The following is an 8,756-nucleotide window of genomic DNA, read 5'->3' as shown; positions in this document are numbered from 1 at the left end:
GCAAATACGCAACGTGCGCACATAGCCTAACTGCTACCTCACTCAAAGCTTCTTTTCCTTTAGTAAGCTGTTGATCATCAAGCAGTATACAATGACTTGGGTCCACATAAACAGCTGCCAGAAGAATTTTATTTTCCAATAGCTGTGTCTCTCTCCGTTTCATTGAAGCAGAAATGCCATCTGCGATTAAACCTCCTCTTTGGGACAGGCAAAATAGCAAGTTCTTCCACTCCCTTATGAAAATGCCAGGAGTTACATCCTCAGCTTGTAATTTTTTAGTCACGGTAAATGGGTGATTAAGCAATTCCTTCAATTCAGCCACCTGTGTCCATTGACCTTCAGTTAATGTTACTTGAGGGTTGACCATATCTATAAAACTATTTTAGTTCAAGCAATCACTCAGTCATTAAATAAGTGCTGCCTCACCGAGTGGCTTGATCAACAATTGCCCCTTTCCCAGCACGTCTCTTCAAGATGGAATCAATTTTAGGGGTTCTGGCAGCAATAACCAACTTCCTCACTTTTCCAATCAGAATTCCAGCATGTCCGCCCAGTTTCACACATCCCGGCTTTTCGCCGGTTTGGCGGATGAGGCGCACGCCAGTACAGTACGATAACAGTACAGTGGCAGCGCCACAACTTTTGGGTCACATGCTCCGGTCACATGAAAGCATGTGACCGTCGTTTGTCGCGCTGCCACTGTACTGTATACACTGTACTGGAGTGCGACGCATCCGCCAAACCGGCGAAAAGCCAGATGTGTAAAACCAAGGTCCCTCTTGCAGACTCTCTCTTATTGCAAGCTGCAGCGTGTGTACAACACAGCGCATGTGATGAATAGGAAAGTATTTTGAAGCAGCTTCAACAAGATCATCTAATCCTAAAATGTCATTTTGCTGTTCTTTTGTTGTAATATCTGGTTGTTCCTCAGTTACATGAACAGCGCTGTGGCTCCATCTCACACATACTGAATCCTATATTTTCTTCTAGCTGTTGTTTATCATTCATCAGTGTAATTGTACTTATGGTTGTAGCATTGTCCATTACAATGGCAAGAACCTGTTCTTTTTTGAGTTTGTAATCTTGCAGAACTTTTTCCACTAAGGCCTGGAGAAACCTGGCTGATGTGATGAGCTTTACTATCTTTTACTGCCAGTGTCTTACTAACAATTTCTTTCTTGTCACAAACATATCGAACATTGATGGCAAAATAATTCAGTGAAATGAAGTGACTCTGGCATCCCAGCAAAGGCAATGGGTTTGAAGATAGGACATTGAGACACATCGTTTTGTGAGGATCATCACAAAGAATGAGCATGTCAGTTTGTGTGGTGTTTTTCTAATCTGCTTTTGCTATTGAAAGCATTATCTATGAACTCCGAAACCTTTCAGGTGATGCGGTTTTTTAAAAATCTTTTCTGCTTTTGCAGCTGAAAAACGTATCCTCAAAAGACACAGCTAAAAACGCTGTGTGTGTGTGTGAATGTAGCCTTAGATCAGGAATAGAACGGCCATTTATAGGACATTTCATAACTTACCCAAATTCTTATGAAAAAATATTCAGCACATTCTGCATTGAACCGCTGTACCCAATTTATTATATATTTTAGGAGTCTGAGTCGGTGCATTTTATACCAACTCCGACTCCACCAAAATGAGCTCTGACTCCGACTCCACAGCCCTGCTTGCATGGAGCCATATTGCACTTTGGAGGGGCTTGCAGGGCGCGCTAGGCAGGGGGCCGTGTTGCACGTTGTGGGGGGCTTGCGCTGGGCAGGGGGCCGTGTTGCACGTTGGGTGGGCTCGCGCTGGGCAGGGGGCAGTGTTGCTCGTTGGGGGGGGCTCGCGCTGGGCAGGGGGCCGTGTTGCTCGTTGGGGGTGCTCGTGCTGGGCAGGGCAGTGTTGCACATTGGGCGGGCTCGCGCTCGCAGGGGCAGTGTTGCTCGTTGGGGGGGCTCGCGCTGGGCAGGGGCCCGTGTTGCTCGTTGGGGGTGCTCGCGCTGGGCAGGGGGCAGTGTTGCTCGTTGGGGGTGCTCGTGTTGGGCAGGGGGCAGTGTTGCACGTTGGGCGGGCTCGTGCTGGGCAGGGGGCCGTGTTGCACTATGGGGGGCTCACAGGGAGAGAGCTGCACGTTGGGGGGGGCTCGCACTAGGTAGAGGGTGACGCTTCACTTTGGGGGACTTGCTGGGCAGGGGGCAGTGTTGCACGTTGGGGGGGGGGGGCTCGCGCTGGGCAGGGGGCCGGGTTGCACATTGGGGGGGCTCACACAGGGAACTGTGTGTTCTTAATCTTGTCCCCTTGTTTTTCATATACAGCTTGTGACTACTGGCAACTGGGTGTAATTGCCCCCCCCATCGTCCCACCTTAGAGACCGAGAGAACAGTGTGGTCTACTCCACATCACACCTCCTGTGTCCTCCAATGTATTCAACGAGAGAGGATTTTTATGGTAAATGGAGAAACACAATTTTTACAAGTAAAAAGGAAAGGACTCCGATACAAAAGATTTTTTTTTCTTTCATTGTCGCCAATGTCCAACATGGCTTAATTTTACATATTGATTTGTAAAGTTGATTGTTATAAATTTGTCTCCCCCACCCTCATTACCCTGTAGACTGTAAGCCCCCGAGGGCAGGGTCCGCTCCCCTCTGTACCAGTCTGTCAGGATTGGTTTAATTCACTGTAATTTATTTCTGTATTTTGTGTGTAACCCGTTCCCATGTCAGCATGGAATCAATGGTTCTCTATAAATAATAACAAAACTGTATAAATATTTCTCCTTTCTTTTTTTTGGAATTGATATACTTGTTTTAATAAAACTGTTCTAGAAGTATGGGCTGAATGTTCATTTTTATAATGATAAAGCTCGGAGTGACATTAGTGATCAGTCACTGCCGGATGGATCTGTATCGGGCTGCGGTCACACATTGCTGTTGGTAGTTTCCACAACATGTCACAGTCCTCACATGTAGACCCACAGTAAATTGTTCAGATCTCCCTGACAGTTTTTCTGTCTTTAACAGCCCCCTGATGCACTCATAAGCCCCACATTTATTAGGCTCAGTCGTGTTTCTTGGTGTTTCCCTCCTTTTGTGGCAACATAACTCCATAAGGCTCACACCGCCCCTGATTCCGCTCATATGGGGCGAAGCATTTTTTTTTTTCTTAATTTAAAGGGACGTAAGTTGCTTTTCGCTGAGCGTCTGAAGCTGCTTGCCACCACTGTTCCATAGGACAGGCTCTGGCAGAGTTCACACTACATTTATTACAGAGGGGGTAACAATACTCCTTAGAAATTCTGAGAAGTATTTTTAGAGTCTGAGTAGAACATCATAATTTGCACCAACTCAAAACGATAGTACATACAGTAGATGGGTATTCATAAGGCCCCTTTCAGATGTCTGTGTTTAAACAGGTCCAAGACACATTACCGGTATGGTCATCCGTGTGGTACCGGTGAAAAAAAGTAAGATACTGAAATGATTGTTTTTTTTTGTTTGTTTTTTTTTTAATGTGTAAAGCCTGAAAACTTATAGATATAGAAAGATAAATAGAACTGATAGAATAGTGATAGAGATAGTTAGCTTGACCAACTATTTTTACACCATTTTTTATTTTTTAATTAAAAAAAAAATAAACATGGGGTCCCCCCATCTTTCATGTCCAGCACAAGACATCAGCAGCTGCAGGCTGCAACCCTCAACTCTCTGCTGTACCATGGCTGGTTATGAAAAAGAGGGGATCCTATGCTTATTTTTTATATTTTAAGACTTAAAAAAATTGTGGGGTCCCCTCCATTTTACTAAAAACCAGCCATAGTACAGCAGACAACTGAGGGATGATATTAGGGTGGAAAGGGCCATGGTTATTTGGCCCTTTCCAGCCTAACAATAGCAGCCCACAGATGCCCAAAAAGTGGCACATCCATTAGATGCACAAATTCTAGTGCTGGACCTGGCTCTTTCCATTGCTCTGGTGCAGTGGCAAACTGGGTAATTTTGTGGGGTTGATGCCAGCTCCAGCTGGCAGCAAGCTTTGGTATTAGTAATGGGTGGCGTCTAGCAGACACTGCCATTACTAATCCAGTAGTTGAAAGGAGAATAACAGTTTATTTGAGCAAAAAACTTCTGACTCAGAACTCATGCACCAATTTATTTGATTTTTATAAATAAAAAAAGTTCTGCCGTAATCCATGATGAGGTCCCACGACGTTTCCCAAAAGCAAACCTGGAAAGACGTAAAAAGAGAAAATCATTCAATAAATAAAGACAAGAGACACCCTCTCTTCCAATTTATTTTTTTATCAACGCCCTAATCCTGGTCTGCCGAAATCCAATTGAGGGGCGGCCACGTCGATCTCATACTGCTGTCACATTCAAAGGAGAACGAACATTCCTCATTGATTGTGAGAGCGCGCACACACACACTGCTGTGTATGCTTTCGTTTGATGATCTGGATCTCATAAGGTGAGCTCAGGTCACCGCAGGGATGCCCCCAGCAGTATGTGTGGGTGCGGCAGTGATGTCACGGGTTAATCAGAGTTCAAAATGAACCCAGATATCCTGATGACACCCCTGTGACGTCCCGCGCTACTGTGGGTGTCGCGGCAGTAACTTCATGGGTTAATTGGAGTACGCAATGAACTTTGATGAACCCTTGAAGTCACTGCCGCTATAACCCACGGTAGCGTGGGTGTCATCAGGATATCATCAAAGTTCAGGATACTCCTGACTACACTGCTGAATACTTACCTGTCCCCAGCGATGCTGTCCCCTGGCACTGATGTCTCTGGTGCGGCTGCTTCCAGGTCCTCAGTGCAGTGCATATTCATTAAGTATAATGAGTGGGGATCGGAAGCAAGTGACAGCAGGGCTGGAGACAAGAGAGTATAAAAAAAATCATTTTATTTCAGAGACACGTGTTTTCTCCGTTACGTGTCTCACAGATCACATCCGTGTGTGGCACCCGTGCTGCCGTAAAAAAAAATGGACATGTCTGTGTGCAGGGAAACGTGGGGCCACGCCAGGCCATGTGTGAGGAACACCATAGAATAACATGAGTACGTGTGGCATCCGTGTTAAAAATTGATGTCACACATACCTGTAACATATGGATAAAAATTCCCTGTTTTCCCAATCAGTGTGGGTCAAAGTGATCGGACACTGATCTGCAGGTTACCACCTATCCATGGCTAGGTGATAATTTATTTTCACTAAACAAACCCTTTAAGGCCCATAAACAATCCCTACAATCGTTTGGCCGACAGCTCTCTCTTGACTGTCACATACAGGAATGCTCGGCCAAATGTTCTTGTGTTCTCTATGAGAGCAGATATCGGCCTCCTCTGGTGGTGGAATATCTTTGGAGAGAACAAAAGGATCAACAAGTGGAATTCAAAGACTCCAGTTCCTACCCTCCCTTGACATCTATTCTCGAGGTAAGTCGGGAAGCCCCCATACACATCAGACTGTTGTCTGATCGTGGCGACTTTAGCCCTATGTCTATGGGAGCTTTCATGTAATCTGTATAAGGACTTATTCAGACATCTACACTGGGTGCAGACTTATTAGACAAGTTGTATTTTAGCAGATTTTTTTTTTATTATTGATCAACAATTATATTCTCAATCAACCCAAAAGACTCATAAATATCAAAGCTTAATATTTTTGGAAGTTGGAGTGGTTTTTTGTTAGATTTGGCTATCTTAGAGGATATCTGTTTGTGCAGGTAACTATTACTGTGCAGAATTATTAGGCAACTTAATAAAAACTAAATATATTCCCATCTCACTTGTTTATTTTCACAAGGTAAACCAATATAACTGCACAAAATTTAGAAATAAACATTTCTGACATGCAAAAACAAAACCCCATAAAATAGTGACCAATATAGCCACCTTTCTTTCTGATGACACTGAACAGCCTATCATCCATAGATTCTGTCAGTTGCATGATTTGTTTACTATCAACATTGCGTGCAGCAGCCACCACAGCCTCCCAGACACTGTTCCGAGAGGTGTACTGGTTTCCCTCCCTGAACGAGTAGATCTTACATTTTATGAGGGACCACAGGTTCTCTATGGGGTTCAGATCAGGTGAAAAAGGGGGCCATGTCATTATTTTTTTCATCTAATAGACCTGGCCAGCCACGCTGTGAGTAGTTAGATGAATGTGTTGGAGCATTGTCCTGCATGAAAATCATGGTTTTTTTAACGATACCGACTTCTTCCTGTACCACTGCTTGAAGACGTTGTCTTCCAGAAACTGGCAGTAGGTCTGGGAGTTTATCTTCACTCCATCGTCAACCCAAAAAGGTCCCACAAGTTCATCTTTGATACCAGCCCATAACCAGTACCCCACTTCCACCTTGCTGGCGTCTGAGTCGGAGTGGAGCTCTTTGTCCTTTACTGATCAGCCTCTAGCCCATCCATCTGGCCCATCAAGAATTACTCTCATTTCATCAGTCCATAAAACCTTTGAAAAATCATGCTTAAGATATTTCTTGGCCCAGTCTTGACGTTTTATCTTATGTTTCTTGTTCAAAGGTGGATGTTTTTCAGCCTTTCTTACCTTGGCCATGTCCCTGAGTATGGCACACCTTGTGCTTTTTGATACTCTAGTAACGTTGCAGCTCTGAAATATGGCCAAACTGGTGGCAAACGGCAACTTGGCAGCTTCACGCTTGATTTTCCTCAATTCATGGGCAGTTATTTTGCGCCTTTTTTGCCCAACACGCTTCTTGCGACCCTGTTGGCTATTTGCCATGAAACGCTTGATTGTTTGGTGTTCACGCTTCAAAAGTTTGGCAATTTCAAGACCACTGCATCCCTCTGCAAGACATCTCACAATTTTGGACTTTTCAGAGCTTGTCAAATCTCTTTCTGACCCATTTGCCAAAGGAAAGGAAGCTGCCTAATAATTAAGCACACCTTATATAGGGTGTTGATGTCATTACACTGCATCCCTCCTCATTACAGAGATGCACATCACCTGATTTACTTAATTGGTAGTTGGCTCTCAAGCCTATACAGCTTGGAGTAGGACAACATGTATAAAAATTATGATGTGATCAAAATACTCATTTGCCTAATAAGTCCGCACATAAGGCCCCATCACACGCAGCGACGTATCTAACGATATATGATATATCACCGGGGTCATGGATTCTGTGACGCACATTCGGCATCGTTAGCGACGTCGTTGCCTGTGAACGCAATGAACGACTTAACGATGGAAAATACCAAATCGTCCATCGTTGACACGTCGTTCCTTTTTAAAAAAATCGTTGATTGTTGTGCACGCAGGTTGTTTGTTGTTCCCGAGGCAGCACACATTGCTACGTGTGACACCTCGGGAACGACGAACTGCAGCTTATCTGCGGCTGCCGGCAATACGGAAGGAAGGAGGTGGGCGGGATGTTCGGCCCGCTCATGTCCGCCCCTCCGCTTCTATTGGGCGGCTGCTTAGTGACGCCGCACGAACCGCCCCCTTAGAAAGGAGGCGGTTTGCCGGCAACAGCGATGTCGCTAGGCAGGTAAGTCTGTGTAACGGCTCCTAACGTTATTGTGCGCCACGGGTAGCGATTTGCCCGTGACACACAACCGACGGGGGGCGGGTGCTTTCACCAGCGACATCGCTACCCATGTCGCTGTGTGTAAAGCCCGCTATAGTGTATGCACGTCTGTACAATCTCAGAACACAACGCATGGACTGGCTGAGACCGTCCTTATAGACAGTACTGTGAGTTCAGCGGCCATGAACCTCAGTGCAGCAACTTCAATCTAGTCACCTCTGTAGTGAGACAGCTAAAATGGAGTTGCTGCAGGGAGGACCTCCTTATAGACGGTATCCAGAAATCATGGACCTAGGTGCAACAACTCCAATCTAGTGTTCTCTGTACTGAACCATCTATAATGGAGTTGGGTGTACACCAGACATCCTTATAAACAGTACAGTGAGCTCAGAAATCATGATCCTCAGTGCAGCAACTCTGATCTAGTCACCTCTGTAGTGAGATAGAATGGAGTTACTGTACAGAGGATGTCTCTTATAAACAGTGTTGTGAGATCAGACATCATGAACCTCAGTACAGCAACTATAATCTAGTCATATCTACTAAGAAAACTAGAATGGCGTTGCTGTACAGAGGGTTTTCTTTAGGCCAGAGCCACACTAGCACAAGGTATCAGATGCGATATACTAATGGCACTCGGATCAGGTTCTGCTGCGAGTGTGAGTTGAGTTTCATTATACTGTGATCCTATCCAGTGATCGGATCACAGGTGCAGGGGAGAGGGAGGGATTAATCTCTCCATCTTCTCCATTAATTGTCTTTGCGTATATCCAGATGTCATCCGAGCGCAGTGCGATGTTTCACACGCACCCATAGACTTGTAAGAGTGCAAGTAAAGCCGGCGTCACACGCGCCGATATATCGTGCGATCGCATCAGCGATCGCACCCGCCCCCATCGTTTGTGCGTTACGGGCAATTTGTTGCCTGTGGCGCACAAAGTCGTTAACCCCCATCACACGTACTTACCTCCCGAACGACCTCGCTGTGGGCGGCGAACATCCTCTTCCTGAAGAGGGAGGGACGTTCGGCGTCACAGCGACGTCACATAGCGGCCGGCCAATAGAAGCGGATGGGCGGAGATGAGCAGGACGTAACATCCCGCCCACCTCCTTCCTTTCGCATTGCCGGCGGGACGCAGGTAAGCTGTGTTCGTCGTTCCCGGGGTGTCACACAGAGCGATGTG

The 8,756-nt window shown here is 45.7% G+C and overlaps 1 long non-coding RNA gene across 1 annotated transcript; it reads left to right on the top strand.

Annotated features, from left to right (window-relative positions):
* The first annotated feature begins 6 nt into the window (after window positions 1–6).
* LOC142309918 (uncharacterized) lies at window positions 7–2,829 on the top strand. The gene is made up of 2 exons (XR_012754036.1): window positions 7–1,318; window positions 2,316–2,829. It is a non-coding gene; the product is annotated as an uncharacterized LOC142309918 (long non-coding RNA).
* Window positions 2,830–8,756: the final 5,927 nt, after the last annotated feature.

Source organism: Anomaloglossus baeobatrachus, chromosome 5 (genome assembly GCF_048569485.1).
Source record: "Anomaloglossus baeobatrachus isolate aAnoBae1 chromosome 5, aAnoBae1.hap1, whole genome shotgun sequence".
Taxonomy (NCBI): domain Eukaryota; kingdom Metazoa; phylum Chordata; class Amphibia; order Anura; family Aromobatidae; genus Anomaloglossus; species Anomaloglossus baeobatrachus.
The sequence above is the reverse complement of the archived record's forward strand: the minus strand, read 5'-3'. Positions and strand labels throughout refer to the sequence as shown.